This window comes from Trichosurus vulpecula, chromosome 6 (assembly GCF_011100635.1).
Source record: "Trichosurus vulpecula isolate mTriVul1 chromosome 6, mTriVul1.pri, whole genome shotgun sequence".
Lineage (NCBI taxonomy): Eukaryota > Metazoa > Chordata > Mammalia > Diprotodontia > Phalangeridae > Trichosurus > Trichosurus vulpecula.
In genome coordinates, this window is record NC_050578.1 from 157,510,027 (window position 1) to 157,530,986 (window position 20,960).

At 39.6% G+C, this 20,960-nt stretch overlaps 1 protein-coding gene and 1 pseudogene across 3 annotated transcripts in view; one reads left to right on the forward strand and one right to left on the reverse strand.

The window, feature by feature from the left end:
* Window positions 1-20,960, forward strand: part of SCFD2 (sec1 family domain containing 2) — a 434,090-nt gene that overhangs the window by 247,257 nt on the left and 165,873 nt on the right. The gene's annotated exons all lie outside the window — the stretch shown is intronic.
* On the reverse strand, window positions 4,996-5,363 carry LOC118855374 (annotated as a pseudogene).

Consider the following 20,960-nt stretch of genomic DNA (forward strand, 5'->3'; position numbering starts at 1 on the left):
AGTTGGGTTCTCCAATTCATAAAGTCACAATTTTGCCCTTATAATGAACTTTGCCAATTTTTTTTTTAAAAACCCACAACATAAAGACAGAGGCAGGTATAGTATAGTGAATGGAGATCTGGTCAAGAAGGCCCAGTTCAAGTCTCACTTCTGATATAGACTGGCTCTGTAACCCCGGGTAAATCACTTAAGCTCTCCTACTTCATGGGGTTGTCTTGAGGACCAAGTGAGGTGCAAAGTGTTTTATAAACCTTGAAGCACTATGACATATTATGATTATTGAGAAGCACTTACTATGTGCCAGGTACTGTGCTAAGGCCTGAAAACATAAGGAAAGGCAAAAACCCTTCCAGAGTAGGAGTCTCAGAGCAGGTATTAGTCTAAATCAGAAGTGGGAGTTTCCTCATTTATAGCTTTCTACATAGATGAAACCATCTCTATATCCCATCGCCTTCCTCACCTCCCTCCAAAACCCCTAAAGGCGTAGCAAACTGCCTCACATTTGTTTCTAGTGCATGCAAAGAAGAGATTATATGTGTACTGTTGGGTGAGAGGTGGACACCAAAGGTAGGTGAGCATCCCTGAAAAGGGCTTGGCAAGCCCTCACGCTAGAGATGCTAGTTCTCCCTGAACACCCCATACACCCCACACTCCCCTGTGGCTCCAAGAAGCTGTAGCATGCACAGTGGCCACACCCCAGTAAAACTGTCTTGGCAGATGGGCTAAACCAGGTTGAGGGTAGCTGACAGGCCTTAAACTGTTAGTAAGTTAGGGAGATGTCTATTACAAGCATGTCAAGGTCATCCACTGCATCTTGGGCCATTGCCAGTCATCTTGACTTTCGTCTTGCCATTGGACTTTGATGACTCTGGAGGAGAGGGTGAGGCTGATGACTTTATGCAGCTCTGCCTCACTTAAATCCAGTTCACACAAAAGTCAAGACATTCTGTGATGTCACTGGTCCTCTTCAAAAATGAAGGACAAAAAACAACATAAGTGTACTGTACCAATAACCCACAACTTTCATTCCTATCACCTTCCTTGTATGACCAGATTAAAGTCATTAGACCAACAATGTTTCGTACATAGCAGACTTTTAATAACCAGTTATTGAATGAATTAATTGAAGAGTATGAATGAGTAAGGTCAAACAAATAAATGAATGAGAATACTTGTATAGTGACTGAGGAGCATCTGTATTCTTTTTGTCACCTAGAATATATACCATTACTGAGATATTCTATTCAATCAGGAACTGAAATTTGTTCTCATTGAGAATGCTAACTTGCTTATTAACTAAGAGATGTCCTGTTACTCATATACACAGATATTTTGTGTTTTATGTGTTAGGTAAACTGAACACAATTATAAATCATTCTCTCTATCCTTTGCAAAATTATCCCTAGTGTCTTTGTGATGTGTTTTCCCAATGCTGACTTAGTATTTCCCTGTTTTGTGATTTAATTTTTAAGACCCCCAAAAGGTGATGTGTTTTGCTAGTTTATTATGTCTCCAAAGTCAAGAAAATTCCCCTAGGTGAAAGCAAAGTGTTAAAGTTTAAATTAAATTACTTTCAAGTCACCTTAATAGAAGCGTGACTGACAAAGCAGGTCCAAAGTCCTGGGGTTATCCTGTGCGCTTGAAGCATGCAGAAGGGCTGTTCCCAGATCTAGGAGTTTCCAGATTTTCAGGAGAGTTATGCTTTTCCAAAAGTTTGAATTCAAAGGATTTCCTTGTCCCCATACTACAATTGCTGACACATTGACCTTTCAAAGGAGCTTCATAAAAGTTTGTGCTATCTCCCTGAGAAGAAGCAAATGAAGAGAAACTAGAGTCAAAGACCTAGTAAACAAAACAAAAACACTTCATGGTGTTTTGGGATACAGAACAAGCCATGTGAAACCATGCACAACTAAAAATAAAAGGAGTTTTAGTCACATACATGATATACTGAGAAAATGATGAATATGTGTGGTTAGTGGGTGGCATTCCAGCCCTTTGAGGGAAGTGAAGGGGGAAAGATGTGGTTGAGGGAGTCAGTATGGAAAATATCTGAAAAAAGTACCAAAGAAAAATACCAGAAGAGAGCCAGATTAAGTAAAGGCTTCCAAAGAAAGAAATCATAGCAGTGTGAAGGAGTGAGAGACTGCCTGACAAACTTATATAGGGCTATACACCATTTCAGAGCAACTCACGATATGGAAAGCCTGGGAATGCTCAAGTTTTATCATTTGATGAAATTTGATGGTAGCTAATAAGACCACCTTTCTAGCTTTCTAGCTTTTCCCATGTCAGCCCTTCAGAGTGTGGCTTCATTTCCTTGTCAATTCCCAGTCATCTCTGTATTCAAATGTAAGCAATAAAGTATGTGCCAAAGGCATATGTCAAGTGTGTACTGTCTGCCATTTTAGACTATCTATATAATTTTACTTTACCCATTAGCACACATAATCAAGATCACTTTGTTAGGAAAATTATCATTTTGCCTCAATACAAGGTCTCCATAAAGTCTCTGAGGCATTTTGAACCTTTAAGTTTTAAACTCTACTTAATTAATCATTATAATGCAAATAATACAAAAATGATGTGTATATAAAGGCAAATTGACTTTTCCTCTCATAGCTGACATGACTTCAGTCCTGCTTGCTGTAAGTTGCAGTTTACCCTTTTCATATTTTTTTCTAGTGCTGTGGAATATGAAATAGGAATCGATTGTGTGTGACCAGGTAGCCTTGTTTTCCTAACCTAGAGTGTATTTTAATTTAAAAACTGCCCACAGATTACTTGTATCATACCTACAGCCTATGTGATTAAAGTTTAAAGGTGCATAAGAACTTTATGGGGACCTTACATATGCTAAGGTGCATGCAGCATTTAATACAGGAGAGTGGGGAGGGAGAAGAAATAAAGTTTTCTTAAGCGTAACCATTATTACATCTTAGAACCCCAATTTTTTCCCCCATGAACAGACTTCCAATTTTGTGATGGTAACAACTGGAAAAATATTATTCAGTTTTCAGGAATTTGCTTTACTATCAACTTTTTAGCAGTTTCCATAAGATGAAGTACACCTATATAAAATTGGGACATGGACCCAGTTCTTAACTGTAGAGTGTTATATACCCCAAATATGTAGATGTGTAATCAAAATATTAACGACACTTAAGATTACATGAAAATAACAGACACTCTATTGTCTAAGTGCATTCAGGGTATTTTAAATCTAACCCAAGACCTCTGGCCTATTCAGAAACTGCAGTTTTGCTGCCATCTGTTTCCCTCTTCTTGGGCTTGCAGCCAGAGCCTTAGCTCACCCATCACCTGCTTTTGCTTCGTTTGATCACTTACAGTGACTTTCCTAGCCTGACTCACTGTCTATTCCAGCATTTTGGAACACTGAGATAACCCACCAAGGTGCTCTCCTGCTTGTCCAGTCTGTCAGCCTTGGTCTTCCCCCATTCAGACTGCAGCCATCACTAAATCCAGAGGATAATACCTCCAGTCTGCCTTTGCAAACTTCTTTCATATCACTCCAACTCATCTACTCTACAGATCCTCCAAATAGGAATACTCTTCATCTCTCCAAAATGTTCTTTTGCTTTTTGCTTCTGTCTTTGCTCAGACCCCTCCACCTAGACAGTATGGTACAGCAGATGGCGAGGTAGACTTGAAATCAGGAAGACCTGACCTCAAATCCCACCTCACTAGCTCAATGACCTTAGTTTCCTGTTTGGTAAAATGTGGCTATTAATAACTATCTCATGGCCATTGTGAGGCTGGGGAGATAATGGGTTGTGATGTGCTTTGAAACCTCAGAGTACTGTGTACACATTAATTGTTGTTCCTATGATTCCCCATCACCATCTACCACCTCTCATTATCAATATCACCTACATTCAGAGGACATTCATAACCAGGGAAAATGAATGGAGAAGCACACAAGCAGCTAGGGGAGGCACATAGAGGGGTACACATATTAGGGACACATGTGACCAGAGGACACAGGTCATCACACAAAGAACTGCCTATGTCATCCAGCGATGTCAACATGCTCTTCTTGGCTACTGTCACCCGGGTGTCCCAGCTTTGCTGCTACTGTTCTCTGCAGATTTCTGTGTATGATGCAGTTTCCTCACTGAGACCCTCTTTTTTTAAATTAAATTTTATTTTGCCAGAACACAAATACAAAATTGAAAAAAGAAACAAAAAACATATCATAAACTTAAATATAAAGTAAGAAAGAAAAAAAGGCATGCCATGTGCATAGCAGAACATAGGAGAGGATTCAAAATATGTAACAATAAATTTTCATTTCAAGAAAGCCTGTATGATAAATAATACACCTTGTGTTGAGAATTATCTATTTTTTCTTTGCTTCCTTGTGTCTTCTTTTGTTCTCTGCTGTGTACTTTTTAACTTTGTTCTTTTTTCCCCTCCCCCAACCCCTCAGAAGGCTACAATATAATTTAGATATTTCTTGATATATACATACACATACAGATATATACTACATACACACACAGATATATACATACACTTATACATATATACAGGCTTCTATAGACACACTGAGCCCTTCTTAATGCTAAGGCCAGCTCTTAGTCTCAAGTACTAGTTGAGTGCTTCTGAGATTTGAACCCCAGCCAGTCATAGCCAGCCAGCTAGCTAAATAAGCCCTTAGCCATTTAAGTCAACTTTTTTTTTAACCATTATTAGGTATATTTAGTGGCACCAGACAGGGATGAATCCATGCTCCTGGGTTCTGTGGGGGGAGGGGACCATGGACCTTTATACTCTATAGGTCAAGAGAACAAATCCAGGGAAAACACCAAAGCTCCCACCTACGGGGGAGACTCAGGCTGAGTCTTGTGTGGAGGAACAGAAGGGTCTTGGGAGGATCTCCTAGTGGGATGGCAGTCAAGCCCTCCAAAGCGACTGGAAGGGAGGTCCTCACGTTAGAGGAGATGCTGCCAACCCAAACCCAAGGTACACTGGTCAGAGCAGGGAGCCCACTTGGGCATTCTGTATTTGTTCACTCTTGTGAGTGCCATCACAGTACGGGGGCTTTGAGGTTGCCTTGCAGGTGCAAAGAAAAGCTGAACGGTCTTCTTCAACTTTGAACCTGTGGGGGAACAGGCGGGAGCCATCACAATAGGGCTGGTTCTTCGGCCACACACACACCATTTATAGGTTTTCCCTGCCTTCAAGGATACTTTGGTGGGTATTTTCTGAGCAATCAGAGGCTTTTTTCTTGGAAACCATTTTTCCAGCCAACAGGAGAACACCCTGGTCTGGTTCCACCTCAGTTCTGCACTCGCGGCACAGCTCCCCACAGTCCGCAGCCTGGCCACGACGCCGGCCATGGTCCTACTGAGCCATGGGCCCCTAAGTCTACCTTTTAAGCTCCTTTGCTGTTGCTGTGACTCAGGATTTTGTCTAAATTCTTCTTTGAGGTAGAATTAGGAAATGCCTTCCATTTATTTTGCAGTCCCATGATTTCACAGTGGCTGAATAGAAAAGATTGAAATCAGCAGGTGACCTTTGTCTTCCTTTGACTTAGGCATACAATTTGCAATCCCTTCAGCTAGTATCAACTATCAACTATCGTTGATAGGCTTGTGCCCAGTGTTAGAGGAGGGAAGTTAAGATATTCTGTATATTCTAATTGTATAGAAGAGGGATATTCTTGATACTTTTCTGTAAAGGAAAATCTAGATACTAGAATTTTAAAAACCTGGCTTAGACTTGTCATCAGATAAGCCACAGCATTTGAATGGCAAATAGGTAGTCCCAGATGAGATCCTCTGAGGCTGCCAGGACCACAGCTGGTATACAGTGACTCTGGGGTATCAGTAGATTACCAAATCAACAAATTTAATGCTGTGTCTTTAGGTATGAATATTGGGAAAGTGGATAAACATGTGATAATAATACTAAGTTGAAAAGAGATTCTTGTGAAGAATTAAATCCCAGACCAATTCAATAAGTGCCGTACTCATTCTAATCTAAAATATATCTGGGAAAAAAATAAAATAAAGAATACAAGACCTTTCCATAAAATAAAATTAGAAAAAAATACATCTTGAAAGATTTCCTGTTTGCTCACATGTTTATACCTGGGAACTTTACTTGTTTATTATGACTTTTAAAACCCTACTGAAAAATCCCAATTCTGGAGCAGTCCAGTAAATATACTCCTTTTCCTTTTGGGAAGGGAAAAGCAAATGGTGTAATATGTATTTGCCCATTGTGTAGAGTCTTTTTATGCACTGTATAGTCCCAAATGGATCTGTGATCCTATCCATGTAGGTGTTCCCTCCAGTGATACCAATTGCAACCTATTCCATGCCAGCTCATCTTATGCAAGTAGCCCCTCCCTGTGTTTTTCCATCAGTTTACCACAGGTGATACACCTGCCTTGCTGTCATTCCTCCCATGCTTGGACGTAGCTTAGACACTAAACAAGCTACGAGCATCAGTTGTGTTCCGCTCTTGTCACAGAACCAGCCCTCCTTCTTTTCGCTTATACATTTGTTTAAGAGCATTTTTCTATCACCTCTGCTTTGTAGTTCCTTGTTTCTATGTTACAGTCTGCTGGCACTGACTATATGCTTCTCCATTGCCCTTTTTAAAAATATAAGTTAACTTATTTACTTTTAGTTTTCAACATTCACTCCTATAAGTTTTACATTTTCTCCCCCTCCCTCTCTTCACCCTCCCTAAGACAGCATGCAATCCAATATAGGCTCTGCATATACATTCCTATTAAACATGTTTTCACATTAGTCATGTCATACAGAAGAATTAGAACAAATGGGAGGCACCATACATAAGAGAGAAAAAAAAGGAATAGTCTGCTTTGCTCTGCATTCAGACTCCATAGTTCTTTCTCTGGATGTGGATGGCATTTTCCATCACGAGTCTTTTGGAATTGTTTTAAGTCCTTGCGTCACTGAGAAGGGCTAAGTCTATTCAAGTCAGTCATCGCACATTGTGCCTGTTACCATGTAAAATGTTCTTGTCGTCTCTCCATTGCCTTTTTAAAGGATTCTCAACTTCACTTCTTTTCTTCCTATCCCCCCATTCATTTATTCAAGAATGTCATGCCCAAAGTGAAAATGCAACAAGATGGCCAGTGTTAGACTAATAAAGGAGATAATTAAGTTTTTTCTTCTTACCGACAGTTGTTGTCATCTCTCAGTTCTGACGCTTGGTGTTTGGTTTGTTTGGTTTTTTTTAAATCCCTTTTTTATGTCTTTTGTTTCTATATCCCAGTCATTTCTGGGTAATTTCCTGTCTTCAGAGACTGTAGTGTTCTATTACTTGTAGTCAAATAACATCACTAGAACAATATTGGTGTTAAAAAAAAAAAGATGTGCTTTGTTTCAGGGTGAAGCTTAGAGTTATTAAAAGAACTTCACTATTTCCAAAGGTAACCAGACCTATCTCTTCCTCCTTTTTAATTCTGGGCCCAGATCATTTTCCAGCTTCATTGTCTGTATAAGATTGGCAGGCATAAATGCACATTCATGTGTGTATAAATGTATGGAGGAAGCGAGAGAGATGGACATATATGTCTATGGTTATAGCTAGAGAGAGCTATTTTTGTGTCGGTAAATACATATATAAACATATGTACGCACATGCATGTGTATGTAAATATATGGAAGGAGGGGGATGGATATATGTCTATAAGCTATATCAACACACATAGTCATATTTATATGTGTATTTATATATACATATTTATAGACTATATGTATCATCTATAAGTACATACATAAATATATGTATACACACGAGTATACATATATGTATATAAATATATGGAGAGAGAGATGGGAGAGAGAGGGAATGAGAGAGATGGACAAGTTATATAGGTTATCCATTCAGCTGTATATTATCATGTTTGGATAATAGGAATTAATTTTTCACTGAGTTTTTCTGGTGTAAAGGCCAGCTTCCTTTGAATTATTTTGAATCTCATGTATTCCAAATTGTTCAAGAGCTTGATGCAATTAAGCACAACATCATCCAAAAACAAGAACATCTGGAAAACCTCACCACCTTAGGGAATCTGCCTTTGACTTGGGCTCTGCTCTGTATCTCCTCCAAGACAATAGCAAACACCTTGAGTGAGCATATGTCTCCCTTTTTTGCATGTTGCTTGATATTAATCATCAGAGGATAATAAAACACATTCATTTTTGTTCTGTCTTTTAAGGAATTTTGTATTATTTTGACAAATTTATGGAAGATGTCTCATCGGAAGAAAGTCTAAAAAGCAGCATTTGTCACTGTTGAAGTAAATACTTTTTTTTAATAGTCAACAAACAAGAAGCACAGACAGATCTTTTGTTCTCAACATTTTTTTCAGTCAATTGTGTGATAGTAGATATGGTCTACTGTAGAATATCATTTGTGAAAGCAATCTTCTTCCCTTCTAATGATCTCATCAAGGTTGTCCTCCAACCATGTGCAAGTTATTCTCATAAAAATTTTTTATATAGATGAGAAAGCAGGAATATGTGTTGGATGCTCTCTCAGTGGCCTTTTCCCCCCTGTAATAATAGCATCTTAATGTCTTTTTCCACATCTTTGGTATTTTCCCTTCCTTTGGGGACCTTGAGAAATGGTTTCTCAGTGGCTTCAAAATCATGTCACCTCCTCCACAGATTTCCTCTGCGTATAATTAGTGTAATCCAACTTTTTTTCACGCAGTTTTTGCTTTTTTTCTTCAGTGTTGTTTCCACTTCTCCAAGTCTGTGACCATGATGATAGAGTACAAATGTGGTGATTCCACTAGCTTTGATGGTGAAGGGTTTGTTATTAAAAAAAAAAACAAACAAATAAGCAAACAAACTTTATAGATTTTTCCATCTTTTGCCTGTTTTTTATCCTTCCGGTTTTATCCTTAAATGCCCCTGCCCTAATTTTGCTTAACTGTGTCTCCCATGAAGCTTTCTTTAAACTTGCTTTTCCTTGCCTCATGTGATTTTATGAGGCCTTACTACTCATAATCTTCCTCTATCCTTCTGTGTAAGATTTGCAAATGAATTTATATTCTAAATAGTTGCTGCACCTGACTACCATATTTCTGAACTTGGAGAATAAATCAAGTATTTGCCAGCTACAGCAGCTATAGAGCTCCTTTGCTGTTCTTCTAATGACAGTTGATTTGCATTGGGTAAGTTTCTATATGAAATCATTACAATCCATGTCAATGTCCTTGCCTCTATCCATTTCCCATTTCTTCTGCAACAATAACTTTTTAAAATAAGTCAAGCTTGAATTGTGTTAATTGTACAATATATCTTTTTTATTTTTAGCTTTATTTTGGATCAGTCAACAAGCATTAAGTACTTACTACGCTAGGCAGTGTGCTAAGCACTTGGGATGCAAAGAAAGGCAAAAACATTACCTGCCTTTAAGTAGCTTGCCTTCTAATGGAGGAGACAGTATATAAATAATGAGGTACATATAAGACACATATGGATTAGATGGAAAGTAACCTTAAAGGGGAAGGCTCTAGTCATTAGGATGATTGAAAAGGCCTTTCATAAAAGGCAGCATTTGAGTTAAGTTTCTAAGGAAGGCAGAGGTTCTAAAAGGAGGATTTGAGGAGGTAGAATATTCTTGGCATAAGGTATGGCCAGTGCAAAGACAAGGAGATGAGCAGATAAAGTGTCTTCAGTGAGGAAAAGCCAGTGGTGCAGCATCATTGGATCATATAGTGCATGGAAGAGAGCAGAATTTAAGAAGACTAGAAAAGTAGAAGAGGCCTAGGTCATGAAGAGTTTTCAATAATAGACAATAGACTTTATATTTGAGACAATAGGAAACCACTGCATTTTTCTGAGTAAAGGGATTGCATGGCCATACCTTATACTTTAGAAAAATCACTTCAGCAGATGAGTGGAGGATGCATTGGAGTTGGAAAAGACTTGAGGTAGGGAGGCTAAGCAGGCTATTGCAATCGCTCAGGTGAGAGCTGATGAGGGCCTGAACTTGGCTAGTGGCCATATGAGTAGAGAGAAGGTTGTGTGTGTGTATACGTATAGGTATAGATGTATACATACATAGATATATATGCACATGTATATGTACATGTGTGTCTATGTGAGATTTGAACATAGAAATTGCAAGAATTGGGAATGAATTGGCTATGTGGGGTGAATGTAAGTGAGGATTCGAGGATGACACAAGTTCACATATATGGGAGACATTATGAAAGTAGAAACAAAATTGGGTAACATATTGGATATGTGGGGTGAGAGAATGAAGATTATGACACGGAAGTTGCAAATCTGGTTGACTCAGACAATGATGGTTCCCTTCAACAGTAATAGCAAAGTCTGGAAAAGAGGAAGATGCAGGGGAAAAGTTCCCTTTTGGATGTCATAAGGTTGAGATGTTTATGGTACATGCAGTTAAAAATCCATAAAAGGCAGTTGGTGACATAGGATTGGAGCTCAGGAGAGAGACTGGAACTGTATACAGAGATGGGGAATCATTTGCATTAACTGTGATGCTTTTTCTAACAATTGGTTGCCTGACCTCCTGAAGACAACTAATTAGGAAATGATTCCTACATGAATTACAAGTTATTTCCTCTTTGTTAAAATGTAGTTATTTTTATGATCACTTTTGGCACTCACCAAATTTGGCATATCCTAATTCTTTTCTCTAAGAAAGTAAAAATGAATGCATAGTTGTAAGACTTCTCTATAGTCTACAATTTTGAGACTTCCTCATTTCTTGCCACAGGACCATATTTTTCTATATATTTTTCACTATCCTTGCCTATGCCCCACCCCTGTGATTTTATTGTTGTAGAAAGCACCTAGTGAGGAAACTTCCTCTACCAAAGAAGTTTGGTGGTGATTCTGCATTTTTTAATCTTAGACAATATTTGGGTCATTGAAATGTTAAATGACTTGTTCAGGGCCACACAGCCAGGATATGTCCAAGATGGAACTTGAACCCAGGTCTTCATAATTCCAAGACCAACTCTGTATTCTATATTCTATCCATTATGCCTCTGCGTCTCTCCCTCTCTCTCTCTCTCTCCCTCCCTCTCTCTCTCTCTCTCTCTCTCTCTCTCTCTCTCTCTGCCTATCCCACCATATCTAAAGTCACCAGATAGTAAAGTAGGTGCTGGTTTTGTTTTGTTTGGAGTCTTATAAATTCTTAGAATTTTCCTCATTTTTTTTTTTTGCAAAAGATATTGACATATAAGTTGTATATTATTTTTCCTTGGTGAGGACGAGGGATATCATTCTTTTAGCAAATTCTTACCATTAGCATTGCAATATAATAAGATAACCAACTGTGTCATGAAATAACGTTTCTCACCAAGGGAGGGCCCATCAGTTGGAGAATGGCTGAACAAACTATAGTGTATGGATATCATGGTGTTTCAACAATCCGGCTAGCAGCTGTTGTGGGGGTGAAAGACCAACACAAGCCCAACAACAAGAACACTGCCAAAGCCCAGGTTCTTTTGATCTGCTTTACTAAGAAAAGCAACGTTAAGGGGTTGACAATCTCACTTTAATCCAGCATACAAACACCATTCATTTCGTTCAGGGGAAAAAGCCAGCACCCTGAACTTTAGAGCAAATAAAAACAAATTACAAACATCCACAGACAGACCAAATACAATTTATAGTTACCAACATCTAAGTTCAGCCCGGGAGCTCATAACAAGGGCTGGCCCAGAGTCACACATGCCACCACGGCTGTGGGTAAGAGCTCCAGAAAAGAGAAAGCCAATCCCTGGTTTTATATCTTTTTCAGGGTCAAGGGTGAGTCACACAGGCAACTCACCCACGTGACCTGAAATCGTCACAAAGAGATGACTTAAACCCACATGGTCTAAAAGCCTCTGATGTCCAGACATGTCACTCAAACTCGTGTGTAAACTAGGCCCTCCCCTGAGGCAAAGAGGTCACCAAGTACTCCCAATCTAATCAAGGAAACAAAGGCCAAACTCTTCAAGGGCACTTGTTTGAACTGAGTGCTAAGAGCCCATTTTGATTGCCAATACACATGGGATGTTATTATACCATAAGAAATGACAAAAGGGACAGCTTTATAGAGACATGAAAATCTTTTATGAACCAAAATAGTGGGAAATAATCAGAACAATTTATATAATAACAACAACATTATAAAGACAAACAACTCTGAACCAGCTTTAACAACTCCAGTCAACCTAGTGATCAACAGCAATCCCAGGGCACTGATAGTGAACCATGCCACCTCCCTCCTGACAGAGAGGCAATGGACTCAAGATGCAGAACAAAACCTACATTTTCAGACACACCCAATATGATAATTTGTTTTGCTTGACTGTGTATGTGTTTTACAAAGTTCTGCTCTCTGACCCCCCATGGAAATGCTGAGAAGGGAGCCAAGGTTAGATTTTCTCTCCCCAGTTCCAAAAAAGGAAGGAAGGAAGGAAGGAAGGAAGGAAGGAAGGAAGGAAGGAAGGAAGGAAGGAAGGAAGGAAGGAAGGAAAGACCGGAGAGAGGGGGAAGGAGGAAGGAGGAAGGAGGAAGGAAGGAAGGAAGGAAGAGAAAACATCCTTACCAAGTATTTTTTAAATGTAGAGAAGAAAATAGAAGGAAATTCAGAAAGAATCAACAATCAGCTGGGGCAGCCTTAACTATTACATGTTGAATTTATCATATACTTTATTTTTCAAAATTCCATTTTATTTTCAGTTCTGGATTCTCTCCCTCCCTCTTTTCCCCAAACCATTGAGAAGCCAAGAAAAACAAAACCCATTACAAATATATGTAATCGTATCATATATTTAAAAGAAAAATGAGCTATACAAAATAGATTCACTGTTTTATATACAATCCTCTATTTTCTGTTCTACTACTTTTATAGAAATGCCTGCTTTACTTGTTTAAGATCAGAATTTTAAGAACATTAAATAAAAAATGTTTCTTGTTGACTTTGAATACACAATAAAACCAACTCTTCTAGCAGCTGAGTGGTGCAGTGGATGGAACATTGAACCTGGAGTCAAGAAGATCCAAGTTCAAATTTGGCCTCAGACACTTACTAATTGTGTGACCCTGGCAGAGTCATTTAACTTTTGTCTGCCTCTCTTTCCTTATTTGTAAAATGGGGATTATAATAGCACCTATGCCCCTAGGGTTCTTGTGAAGGTAAAATGAGATAATATTTGAATAGGGCTTTGCATATCTTAAAACACTGTATAAATGCTAGTTGTTGTTACCATCATCATCATCATCGTCATCATATTTCTTCTTCTTTACTTTCCTGTTGAGAGCCTATGACCTATTCTTCAAATTTAGACACAATTTCCTTTCTCTTCTAGTTCCTTTTATAGCAAGAATTTCAAAATTGATAGGTATGTCTGTTCATTGGTGACTGGATAAATATCTCCCTGTCAGAGTATGATCAGCTAAATTAATATTTATAGACAGTGTAAAAACTATGCAGATCTTAGTACACTCTATTCCCTTTTCTGTCTCTCTGGAACCTTCCCCACAGAAGTAGAAAGGGGCCGCACAAGATTGTGGGCCATTTTTTGTACTTTTCTTTGTTTCATGGGTTGTCATGGCCAAAAAGTTCATCACTAAATGGCTAGCCTACTAGTGATGAGTCTCTCCACTCTTATACAGGTTGGGCCTCAAAAAACAGAAACAATATTTTAAAAACTACATTGGCAGATAATATTGTTAAGTTTGTTGACTTTTAAATATAAAATGAATACAGCCTGGCTTCTTTTGGCTGTATGTTGCCAAGTGGAAAATCTGTTAATGAGCAGAGAAGCTTGTTCACTTATGGTTACAAGAATCTTTGAGAGAAGTCCTTAGTGTTCCTTCTAAAATGTGGTATTTTGGCAAAAGTGTGATTGAAGTGAAAGGATTTGGAGAGAGTTTCACTTGTAGCTGAATTGATGGTCAGCATGCATTTGTAATTATGTGATAAGTCTTTCCTCTTTGAATAGGATAGCATAACAACCTTGACATGTGGATCTTAGGCTTAGCAATAGGACCGGATGTTTTAAGTTCATGCCCAAACTCAAGCCATTATCTTGAGCTAGACTATTAACAACTTCATATTGTTTTTTAAATTTAAAAAAAAAAACCTAGGAAATATCAGGTCTCTTTTTTTAGATTTTCTACAGCCCTCAGAAATTATTCATATGTTACACTTGTCAGTAAGAAGATAAGAAGTCAGTCAAAATAAAAAAGACTTTATAAAATAGCTGTTACTTTCCAAAGTATTTATAAAATATAGACATAGAATAAGCATAATTTTAAAATATAGCATCCTGCACAAAGATGATTGTTTTATTGTTCCATGCCCTGAATATGTTGGCACATCTGAAATGTTATGCTAAGTTCTGGTGCCACATTTTAAGAGCAGTGTCAGCTAGTTGGAGCAAGTCCAAAGAATGACAGCCAAGATGGTGAGAGAATGTCTTAGGATGAATAACCAAAGGATCTGGGGGTGTTTACCCTGGATAAGAGAGTTAGGAAATGGATCTCCTTAAATGCTACTTATGGTCTCTCTCTCTTTACACATTTAAAGGTTTTTCTCGTGCAAGAATGATGATATTAATTCTGTGTGGCTCCAGAGAGCAGAATCAGGATCAAAGGGGGCAAAGATCTCAGCTTAATATATGCATAAATTTACTAACAATTAGAGACATCTGAAAATAGAATAAGCAGCCTCACGATATAGTGAGTTCCCATCGAACAGAGACCTTTAAGCAGAGCTACATGACCCTCTTTGGGGGAGTTATAAAAGAGTTTCATACATTGTATAGGCGATGGGCGAAATGAACTCCAAATCCCATTCTGCTCTAGGATTCAGTGGTTCTGTGATTCATTCTTATTTCAGCATAGTGTCCTATGGTGCTTTGTGTAATGTTTCTAGAATAAGTTCTACTCCCTAATTTAGCTGATTGAGAAAACATGCTGTTTGAAATTATTCTGAATGTGATCCCTGGATCCTTGTAAAAATGTATATCCTGCCTGTGGGGCGATTTTAATAACCAGATCCTAAGATGTTCCCTGCTTTTGTTTGGTCAGTTGTTCACTTCATTTACAAATACTTACGAAGGTACGAGAAAGAAGAGATAGGTATCCAAGGATGTGCTGGTGAATGTTTAACAACCAGAAATAAAAGTACACATGAGTACGCATGGCACACTTTTATGTTTAATCTGCAATATTAGCATTTTTTCATTACTTTATTAAATCTAGATAATGAACAAAACAATAAATCAAGCCTTGATTTGTGGCATTTGCTGATTCCCAAGATTTAAATGCCCACGTTCGAAATTTAACAGTTGGCTCTTTTGAACCAGTTCAAACTGGTTCCAGCAAACCCTCTTGGGTATTCCATCACTAAGAATGAGTAATGTAGGACCAGCAAAGTACTTCTGTCTTCTAGCATTTGTGTGAATGCTTTGATAGTAAGATGCCTTAATACTCCAACAACCATACAATGTTAATAATTTGAAAGGGCCCTAGAAATCCCTTAGTTCACACCTCCCTCCCCTACTGCCATTATACAGATGAAAAAATCAAGGCCCAAAGAGATTTAGTGACCTCCCTGAGGTGACTCAGTTTGTTAGTGAGAGTCAGGATGAGAAACCCCTAGATCTCCTGACTCTTTTGCCACAACCCCAGCTTTCTTCCCACTGCATCATGTTTCTCTTACGTGTTTTCAGGAGTGGCCTGGTTGCATAAGTGAAGTAGTATATCTCCCCAGTGCTCCCCTTCCACCAGGGAGTAAATCACAAAGGATACAGAAAAACAGACAAATACTAAATTCTGAGAACACCATGTTCAAAGTTGTAATTCAGATCCCCTCATAAACGTAAGAAAAGGAGGAGAGAAACTATACCTTTGAAGTAAGCATGAGTGAAAATGGAAGTTTCAATCCCATTCAAAAGTACCAGCTAATATTATTCATTTATAAGATTTTTCACCATACGGAAGGTAATAGTCCCTTGCTTGTGAAATACACTTCCCAATTTGGGATGGAATAGCTGGCCTGTGAGCTCTTCTTCTGAGAGGGCTGGGGACTGGACCTGCTGTAGGGAATTCCCTCGACCAGTGCAGATTGGCACCTTCTTTGCAGTTTATAGTCTTAGAGTCAATCTTCTGTTTGGCCCTTAATGCCCTTTATAACTTGGCCCCTGCCTACCTTTCCTGTCTTTATTCTCTTCAGTGTACTCTACTATCTAGCCACACTGGCCTGGCTGTTCCTTTACAAGGCACCCCTGAAAGAAGGTTCTGTCTTCTAGACTCCATCAATTCAAATCTCACCCTGGTAGAAGCCTTTCCTGGTCATGCATAATGCTTGTGCCTTCCCTCTGGGATTGTCTCCAATTTATCTTATTTGTGGAGGCAGCTAGGTGGCTCAGTGGTTAGAACGCTGGGCCTGGAATCAGTCGTTTAACTTCTGTTTGCCTTAATCCACCTGAGGGGGAAGTGGCAAATCACACCAGTATCTTTGCCAAGAAAACCCCATGGACACTATAGGCATGCTGTGGTCCGCAGGGTCATGAAGAGTCAGACAAGACTGAGCAACTGAACAACACAACAAAAACGATCCTATTTGTAAATTGTTTGCATGTTGTCTTCCCCATTAAAATGTGAGCTCCTTGAGGGAAGAGAGCATGTTTTTGCCTTTCTTTGAATCTCTAGTACTTAGCACATTGCTTAGCTTTAACAGATGCTTTATTGACTTGACTTGAGAGTTTCCTGGAGCGCGGAGAGGTTAAGTGAGTTGCTTAGTATCACCCAGCCAGTATGTGCCAGAGGCAGGATTTGAACCTAAGTCCTCTTGGCGTCAAGGCTAGCTCTCTATCCGCTACCATATTGCATCTTCCTGTGATGCCTCCTATCAGTTTGTACCCAGATTTTCAGAGGACATGGAGGCAGCAACAATAACCTCAAGCAGTATGACCCCATGTGTTGGTAAGCAAAACGGGCTCTTAGCACTCAGTTCAACCAAGTGCCCTAGAAGAGTGTGGCCTTTGTTTCCTTGATTAGATTGAGAGTCCTTGGTGACCTCCTTGCCTCAGGGGAGGGCCTAGTTTACACATGAGTTTGAGTGACATGTTTGGGACATCAGAGGCTCTTAGACCACATGGGTTTAAGTCGTCTCTTTGTGATGATTCTAGTTCATGTGGGTGAGTCGCATGTGTGACTCACCCTTGACCCTGAAAAAGATATAAAACCAGGGGTTGGCTTTCTCTTTTCCAGAGCTCTTACCCACAGCCATGGTGGCGCGCATGAGCCTAGGCCAGCCCTTGTTATGAGCTCCAGGGCTGAACCTAGATGTTGGTAACTATGAATTGTATTTAGTCTGTCTGTTGATGTTTGTAATTTTTTTGTATTTGCTCTGAAGTTCAGGGCGCTGGCTTCTTCCCCTGAACTAAGTGAATGGTATTTGTATGCTGAATTAAAGTAAACTTGTCAACCCCTTAACGTTGCTTTCCTTAGTAAAGCAGATCAAAAGAACCTGGGCTTTTGCAGCGTGCTGGTAGCATGCTTATTGTTGGGCTTGTGTCGGTCTTTCACCCCCACAACAGCTGCTAGCCAGATTGTTGAAACACCCCAGATGGTCGGGAACTGAAGCACAGCCAGGCCCACAGGTGACACAAATGGCTTCTGGGTCATCCCTTGGTCACGTGGGGGTCAAAATATCTGCAATTATCCTTGGATTCTTTAGAACAGGTACTTGGATGTGGGTACATTTGTGCCACATTTTACCTCCAGACATGCCTCTTAACAGGAAAAGTAAATTCTCTTTTCCCCTCAGACATACATGGGAAAGTGGGTGCCACCAAGAGCCTAGCCCATGCGGGGTGTGGGCACAGGGCTGGGAAAGGAAGAGAGAAGGGACTGGGAAATGGGGCTGGGCTGAGAAATGCCTCCTGTGGGAGCTAGAAGACAAACTCCAGATTTGGGGTCATTGCTCTCCGCTGCTTTGTTATAGTAGAAAAAGTAACCTTTGTAAAGCAACCACTTGCTCAGCTACTGCACCAATAGTCCAAAGCCACAGGCCTGCAAAGTGACCGCTTCCAGGTTTCTCAGACTGATATCCCTTTGTTCATTTTGATTAATCTCCTTTCCTCACTCCATTAAATTCTTTTACAGGACTGGATTCTCACACTTTACCGAATCCAAATTCATGGATTTAATAACTTAGGCTAAATTTGCCATCTCTTGCTTTAAATGCTGTTTTGCTCTATACCAAAGTGAGGTAATTGGACACATGTACTGTGATGTTGGTTGCTTTAGCACAAAGCTACTATAGCAATAAGACTCCAAAGGCATTGTTGGAGACTATGTCAGTACTGAATATGCTCTTAACAACACAAGTTATAAATCTGCTTGATTTTACCGGCTCCTTAGCATCAGCAACAGCTATTTACTGAGCATCCATGTCATTTTCTGAGGTACAGGACGTTTTATAAACAAACTCTGGCCATTGAGGAATGTACAGCTGCTCACATAGACCCCTTTCATCTGTGTACTGTTGACCTGATAATGACTGCTTCAGAGATATTCCTTTTGTAGTCACATCACCCCAGCTGGTGTGGGTATACTGCTTTAAGGCCACAGAATAAAAGGCTTTGGGAAGCTGTGGCCTGCACATGGCCCAGTTAGAAGCCAAAAGTGTCCTCTTTTCCTTCTTTTCTTCCTTCTTTTCTTGTTTCCTCCCTTCCTCCCTCCCTTCCTCCCTCCTTTCCTCCCTCCCTTCCTTCCCTTCTTCCTTCCTCCCTTCCTTCATCCCTTCCTTTTTTCCTTCCTTCCTTCTTTCTTTTAAATCAAGAAGACAACGTGTATTCAAACCACATGTTATCAGATAAGAGGCAATATAACACAGTGCAACTCTATCCTTTGGGCAGAATCAGTGGGATAGGATCACACTCTGGGACTGGAAGAAGGACACAACTTTCCTCTAAGAGGGCTTCCTAGGGAGTCTCCCTTCATATAGACATTTTTTGTTTATTCTACCTGTGACCAGCAGGAAGAAAAGCAATGAAGAGGGAATGAGGAGCAAATGTAGTGTGGTTATGTATCCTTCCTCTGGTTTCTTATTGCTGTGCTTGGTATCATTCTCAGAGTAAGAAACCAAAGGAAATTTCAGATTTAGCCTTCACTGGTTCTCTGATAATGTGATTATCCAGCAACTTTGTCCCATTAACCTAAGAGCTTATATGAGAGCCCCAGGTATATAATCAGTAAAAATTATGGAAACTAAAGAAAACCTCCTCCAGTCTCATCATTCAACTGAAAGTGCTTTGATTGAAGTTATCATGATCTCTTTACTGACAAATCTAATGGCCTTTTCTCAATCCTCATCCTCTTTGACTTCTGTATAGGTTTTGACATTTTTGATCTCTCTCTTCTCTTGGATACTCTTTCTTCTTTAGGTCTTTGTGACTTTCCTGCTTCCCTTTGTCTCCTTTGATAGACATTGATCTGGGTCATGCATATTAACCATGGATGTCTCCCAAAAATCTGTCCTGGACCCTCTTCTTTTTATCTACTATCTTGCTTGGTGATCTCATTATTCAAATATCATCTCTCTGCAGATGATTTTCAGATCCATTTATCAAGTTCTGGCTTCTCTCCTGAGTGCGAAGCTCACATTACCGACTGCCTGATGGGTATCTCAACATAGGTATCTAGACATCTCAAACTCAGTAGATCTAATGCTGAACTCATCTCCACTCTACCCAAAGCCACTCCTCTTCCAGACTTCCATATTACTTTTGAGGATGCCAACATGCTCCCAGTCACCTGACCTTGCTGTCATCCTCTACTCCTCACTCACTCTGCACATCTTTTGCTTAAGTCTTTACAACATTTTTCACATATATCCCCTTTGTTATTGTTTTTCAGTCCTGTCTGACTCTTCATGACCCCATTTGGGGTTTTCTTGGCAAAGATACTGAAGTGGTTTGCCATTTTCTTCTCCAGCTCATTTTACAGATGAGGAGACCGAGGCAAACAGGATTAAATGACTTGCCCAGGCTCAAACAATAAGTGTCTGAGGCCAGATTTTAACTCAGGAAGAGGAGTCTTCTTGACTCCAGGGCTGGCACTCTATCCACTGTGCCACTCAGCTGCCCATATGTCCCTTTATTTCCACTCATCCTCTGCCCTTCTATAGGCTATCATCACCTCACACCTGGACTATTTCGATAGCCTGCTGGTTGGCCTCCTTGCATCATCTTTCCTCACTCCAGTCCATCTTCTACTGAGCTGCTGAAGTGGTCTTCCTAAAGTGGAAGTCTGAATATACCACTGCCCTGGAGCCTACCTTAATAAACTCTAGTGGCTCCCTATTACCTCCAGGAACAAATAAATTAAAAAAAAAAACTAAAAACCAAAAACTTCTGACATTTGATCCCTTCACAACCTGTCTCTAATGTGTTTTCCAGTCTTCTTACACTTACTCGTCACATTCTGTTTTCCATAACACTAGCTTTTCTGCTCTTCCTCACTAGAGACTCCATGACTTTTCAGTGGCTGTCCCCCGTGCATGGAATGCTTTCCCTCTTCATCTCCACCTCCTGGTTTCCCTGCTTTCCTTCAAGACTCAGTTTAAATCTATCCATCTGCAAGAAATCTTTCTTAGCTTTCCCCTCCACCTCACCCTGCAACTGCTCCTATGCTGTATGCATCTCATATGTAGCTGTTTGCATATTGTCTTCTCCCATTAAAACATGAGCTCTTTGAGGGCAGATACTAAGTTTTTGTATTGTATTCCCAATATTTAGCACAGTGCCTGGTCTTTTGGGTTTTTATAAAAAAATTGAATTTTTAACATCATAACATGTTTCCTAAGAATTTTTTAAAAATAGTTGAGAACAAAGACACCGATGAAAAGAATGCTGGATTTGGAACCACAATGACAGGACTTGTACATGAGTTTGA